The 6,660-nt window shown below is 40.0% G+C and overlaps 1 pseudogene; it reads left to right on the plus strand.

Annotated features, from left to right (window-relative positions):
- The first annotated feature begins 357 nt into the window (after positions 1 to 357).
- Positions 358 to 1,046, plus strand: LOC147004849 (histone H2A-like 1; annotated as a pseudogene).
- The last annotated feature ends 5,614 nt before the right edge of the window (positions 1,047 to 6,660 follow it).

A 6,660-nucleotide genomic window follows, 5' to 3' on the forward strand; every position in this document is an offset into this window, starting at 1 on the left:
TGTTACCTATCCTATTAGATTCTGAAACCTAGAAACATTTCATCATATCAAGAGGAAAACATGAACACGTAGGTCTTGTCAGATTGTAAAAATCTAAGAGAAAGAGTTCCCATATGAGGAGGATATAACCAGGTGGGCTTTGGTGGCCTGCCTACAGTTCCAGTTGTGGGAGGCTAAGACAGAATCTCCAGAGCAAGGTGGCTAGTAAGACTATATTGGTGAGCTCTGGCTTGGATTGAGAGATCTCATCTTAGTAAATAAGATAGAAGACTGATCAAGGGTGAGTCTAGATCTCAACTTCAGGCCTTTATGTGTGTGGCCACATAGGACACAGGAGCACATGCAGACATTCACTCACATAGTTACACACACATGAAAATGAGAAAAGATAAAACAGACATATTCAGTAAGGTGAGCTGTTTCCTAATATGGGCATTTCTGCACTGAACACCAGAGTTCAGTGGCTACCAGTGATATCATAAAGTATGTTGTAACAAAGCCCTCTCAAGGATAACTTCATAGGTGGGTGAGAAGGTTGGTTATTTGGAGAGTCTCAGGCCAACAGAGAGGGCCATCTGAGCCAAAAGCTCCACACAAACATCATGGCCAGGATAATGAAAAGGCGAAGAAGACAGAAAAGAACCTGCTCCCAGAGAGGTGAGCTTCCTGTTAGCCTTGTAGATCGTCTCCTAAGAGAGGGAAACCATTCCGGTCGCCTGAGCTCTTCTGCACTTTTATTCCTCACGAGTGTGCTCGAAGAGTTAACATCGAACATCCTTGAACTGGCTGATGAGGTGGCCCACACCGCTGGCAGGAAGTGCATAGCTCCAGAGGATGTACGTCTGGTGGTTCAGAGCAACGAGCAGCTCCAACAACTCTTCAAACCAGGTGGCACATCTGGTGGTGAGTGAGCCACCAGAACCTGATGACAACTGATGATGCCTGGGTCTCAAGAGTCTGGAGGTCCACCACACCTTCAGCCTCACCCTGCCCCAGGGTCCTACTAGCTGGGGGAGCAAATCAAACATGCTATTAAAGCATTGAGATTGAACCCATTGATCCTGGCTCCTTTTGTTGCTTCATTTTGAACTAGACGTTGCTATGAACCACCCAGGAGGGTGATGGTGGATTTGAAGCTGTTGTTAATGTGGGGAACTTGATTTCCAGAGGAAATTTCTAATAGGGACCACAAGAGCAGTGGTCTTGGTGGGAGGAGGTGGTGATGTGTAAGCACTTTTGAACCGGTGGCAATGGGAGGATTTGGCTAAGGTAGAGGGCAGAGAAGCTGTCCTGGTAGTCTGTGAGCCCACATGGCCTTGGAAGGCCAGGAATTTGGCTTCAGCCTCCCAGGCACATTGGATTCCCAATGAGATGCTGCTAACTGGAGATGGGTGGATTGAAGACATGAAAGAGACAAGAAAGTCTTCCTTGGAGGTTAGGTCTCAGGTTAGAAGATGATGACTGTGGGGTGGGGGAGACCATGTGTGGCATAATGTTGGCGTGAGGTTCAAGGGTCAGGAGACTTCCCTGAGCACTGAGCAATGATGGTGAAACCAGAAGAGAAAAGCTGGAAGAAGACCTCATGGGAAGACCAGCAGGCTCGACTAACTGGAACCCCGAGATCTCTCAGATACTGAACCACCAACCAGACAGCATACACTAGCTGGTCCCAGGCCCCAAACACATAGAGCAGAGGACTGCCTGGTCTGGACTCAGTGAGAGAAGATGCACCTAACCCTTGAGAGACTTGAGTTGGGCTTTGGTAACCAAAATCTTGTTCTGTTAAATATCATGCTAACTTACCAGTATTAAAATGTTCTGCAATTTACAAAATGTGTTTTATGTGTATGAGTGTTTTGGGTACATGTATGTCTGTGTACCACATGTGTATATTCCTCCTGGAGGCGGGAAAGGAGTGTCATGTCCTCTGGCATTGGAGTTAATAGCTGGTTGTCAGCTGCTGTGTGGGTGTTGGGAAAAGAGCCTGATCCTCTCAACATGCTCTTAACCTTAGAGTCATCCTCTAGGCCCTGTTCTTAAACTGGCCATTTACATGGTCTGAAAAGCACTTACATTATGACATGAGAAGCCTGTGCCTAAGATCCTATTCTCTAAAATCACTGAAGTCCATTTTTACTGGACTCTGAAACACTTGTTGGTTCATTATAGATTAAAAAAAAAATCAGAGAAGACTGAAACCTAAGTCCGTGTAGTTCACTGATGTCTTATAATAATTCTCACAAGTGAACAATCAAGTGAGAGTGCATAATAGATATAATACATCTGATTATACCCCTGGAAGTAGGAATAGAAAATTGATATGCAAAATAAAATAACAAAACTAATACAAAAAGATTATTTTGGTCAAAATAGCTCTAATAATGACACATTTCAAAGACACATGCAATAATTTGTAGGTGTGTATGTGCTAATAGATCTACATAGAAAAGTGTAATATGAATTCATACTCAAAAATTACTGTTATATGATACCTAACAAAAATTTAAAAGGGAATATTTGAAGTCTTTTTTCTTAATTTACTGAAATAACAACTGGCAACACCATAATTTTATTACCTAATATCATGAGGGACAGCACCAAAGGGACCCTGATAATTAAAAGTTGGGCTCTATAATCTGTTGCCAAGTATCCAGTATTGGTTCCCATGCCCTTGTAGATATGAAGATATGATTCATGCTTAAGTCCATTACATAGAGTAGTGTTATATTTATGTATAATATACACCCATTTTTCCTATATTTTATCTTAATATCTCACTTGAACAGGAATTTGCTATCTTGCCTAGGCTGATCTCATATTTGGGAGCTGAGTGATTCGCCTACGTCAGCTTCCTAAGTATCTGGGACTACAGACATGAACCATTACACGTGGCCCTTCCCTATAATTCATGCCAGCTACAGGCCACTTATAAACAGTACAATGTAGGTGGAATGTAAATAGCTTTTCTTCTTGATTGTTTAGGGAAGGATGAAAAAGAATTATACTTCTTCAGTACAAACACAGTTTTCTAACATTTTCAGTCTGCAGTTGGTTGAATTGTAAATGGAGAACCTGCACATAAGAATCCTAACCTTACTTTTATGTTAGCATGGTTTCCTCCACTAAGATGAATGACGATAAGGCTGAGCACCTCTTTTGCTTTGAATTTCTCCCCATGACTCGTTAATACTGATGTAAGAAAGTTATTTTCTCTAACATTGGCTCTGACAAGTTGGAAGAACAAATGTTGTCTTTCCAAGGATTCTTTGGAAGTCTTAGACAAGTTTAACCATGAAAGACAACATGAATTTTAACTTCATGTCTAAGAAAAGCAATATAAATTATGTTTTAGCACCTTATGATAAGAGCAGATTACTACCCCCAAAACACTCATTTTCACAAAAAGAAAACCAGTTCAAAACGACCATTTTCTCAGAAGGGCCACCAGTTTTCGGTTTGTTTGAATAAAATAAACGAATGTGTCTTTTGACTGTCTTACTAATAAACCCAATACAAGAAAGGTAGTTTTGCCATTTTCAACTCTTAGTGGTTGTTATACAAGAACTGTACAAGGTTAGTCTATCTCTTTCTCCTCATGGAGGGAGCCGGAGGGCTGAGCCCTCCCTGAGGTCTTATAGGCAGTTGAGCAGGATGAACGCTCCTCCCCCTCCCTGAGGAAATACTGGTGCTTAACTGTTGCTCAGGAGGGGGAAGTCAGCTACCTCAGCAGTTTAGACACTGGTAAGTTAATGTGAGGTACCACAAATAACTCTTTATTCTTTTGTTACACATACACAGAGACTAAAACAGGCTTGGCAAAATTTTAGAGCCTATTTGTGTTCCTCTTTTAGATTCTTTTTCCATAGACCTTTTACAGTTTTCTATAATGGTCAAATTTGTCATTGACCATTCTTCCCTTTTCCCATTCTAGAGCAGCAATCCACTGTACTTTAGGGCAGACACAGTATCTTTTCTGCCCGTAAGAAATCCTCCTAGCACTTAGAAGGCTGAGTGAAGCAGGAAAATTGTCACAATTTCAAGGCTAGTCTGGAAGACAGAAGTCCAGCTCAGCCTGAGCTATGCTGTGCGACTGTCTCAAAAATAATAAGCCTTATCATCTTGAGATTCCAAGTATGACTTCATTCACATAACTTTTAAGGGACTTCTTGTAGTTCCAGAGATCACGAAGACTGATGGATAATTAGGAGTTTCTGTCCTTCCAGCAAACTTAGTCGCTTTCATGGGCACACCTAGTGCATTCTCTTTTTTTGTTTTGTTTTGTTTTTTAAAAGATAATATATTTTATATTTTATCTTAAATTTCTTAATATTCTACAGTGCTTGCACTACTCAGGAAGCAGCCCAATACTGTGGCCAGGAAGTAGGCTTTTTTTTAAATTGGTTATTTATTTCATTTACATTTCCAGTGCTATACAAAAAGTCCCCCACACGCTCGCTCACCCACTCCCCCACCCACACACTCCCACTTCTTGGCCCTGGTGTTCCCCTGTACTGGGGCATATAAAGTTTGCATGACCAATGGGCCTCTCTTTCCACTGATGGCCGACTAGGCCATCTTCTGATTCATATGTAGCTAGAGTCAAGAGCTCCAGGGTACTGGTTAGTTCACATTTTTGTTCCACCTATAGGATTTCAGATCCCTTTAGCTCCTTGGGTACTTTTTCTAGCTCCTCCATTGGGGGCCCTGTGATCCATCCAATAGCTGACTGTGAGCATCCACTCCTGTGTTTGCTAGGCCCCAGCATAGTCTCACAAGAGACAGCTATATCTGGGTCCTTTCAGCAAAATCTTGCTAGTGTATGCAATGGTGTCAGCGTTTGGAAGCTGATTATGGGATGGATCCCCGGATATGGCAGTCTCTAGATGGTCCATCCTTTTGTCTCAGCTCCAAACTTTGTCTCTGTAACTCCTTCCATGGGTGTTTTGTTCCCAATTCTAAGAAGGGGCAAAGTGTCCACACTTTGGTCTTCGTTCTTCTTGAGTTTCATGTGTTTCGCAAATTATATTTTATATCTTGGGTATTCTAAGTATCTGGGCTAATATCCACTTATCAGTGAGAACATATCATTTGAGTTCTTTTGTGATTGGGTTACCTCACTCAGGATGATGCCCTCCAGTTACACGACTTGCTCCTATAGCAACTTTCACAGCATGGCAGAAACCCTTGTAGTCATTTACAGACCCAAAGCTAGAACCTCCTTGTAGTGTGGGCTTTGTAGGTTTACCAGGCCATTCTCAGAATCCTATCTTACTTGGGAATTAACTTAAAAAGATACACTGAATATTTGGTCTTTAGTTTTCTAAAAGTCTCAGAAATACTGATCAAAATAACAGAATACAATAATTCAACAGAACAAAATTAATTTTCTTTCAACATAGATTTAGGCTTTTTATAATATTAAATATTTGTTATGAGTAATTCTAGCTCATTTGGTCATGAATATGTATGTTTTTAGGAAAACAATTCTAAGAAACTTAAAAAGTATATTTGAATTGTTATATATAACATTAGCAAATTAGAGAAGACATGCCTATTTATGTTAAACTCATGAATCTACTATTCATTGCCTATTTTAAAAATCAGACCTCCCTAGTTAAAATATTAAACAGTTGTTCTCTTGTATGCCATGACATATTTAGTAGATATTTAAATGTAGTAATTGATCTACTGATGAGTAGAAATCGGACAGACCAGATAAATACCCAATTAAAAAAAAATCTCTGTTCCCTTTCACCTAATGCCTCAATTCTATGTAAAGTATGACTACAATTAGAAATACCCAAATTCTAAAGTCAAATCCTCACCTCTTTCTACCAGTCATAGGAAATCATTTAATAGCTATGGTAGTGTAAGTCTGTAATCCCAGCACTTGGGAGTTGGATGCAGGAGGATCAAGGACTTTGACTGTCCATAGCTACATAGTGAGTTTGAGGACAGCATGAGTTATGTAGGACTGTCTCAAAAAAAAAAACTGTCCCCCACAAATCAAACAGAAACATAACGTTAGCATAAAGATATAAAAATAGTAAATACGAGTATCCTGTTGGCCCTCTGGATTTACCTGTACAAGTCAAGAAGGAAATTCCAAGGCAGACGTTTCACTTTGCATAATGTGTATTTGTCAACAAGATCTGCCATCTATGTGATTCTATATTTTGTGACTCTATGGTCATCTTTTTTGTGTTGCTAAGTGTTTAAAAGGCACTCTTTCTTTAGAAAGGGTAAAACCATGTTACCTGTATATATGCCACTTATCTATTCACGAGGAAAATGGCAGATATAGCCAGTTCAGTAGGAGAATGTTGACCAGCAATACTAAAATAAATGTATAATTAGAAATGATTTTGTTTTACTATATTGTTGAAGTGAAAACTACTGAAATCTGGATATCCATTGCGTTCCCTGTTTAGACCAGTATCCTGACAGCATATAGCCCAGAGCTGGTAAGAAGCAGGGCTTAGCAATCACAGGAGATGCCTTGCCCCAGACTTTGGAGATGGCAGCAAATAACTGTAAGGACCACCTCTTATTTTAGACAGAGGCAGTACAATTGATGATGACATGTTCCAATATAGTAAAAATAAATAAATACATAAATAAATAAATACTGATGTTTGTGATTTAGAGCTTGGCCAGGGC

Source organism: Mus caroli, unplaced genomic scaffold (assembly GCF_978045245.1).
Source record: "Mus caroli unplaced genomic scaffold, Mus_caroli_1 scaffold_5, whole genome shotgun sequence".
Taxonomy (NCBI): Eukaryota; Metazoa; Chordata; class Mammalia; order Rodentia; family Muridae; genus Mus; species Mus caroli.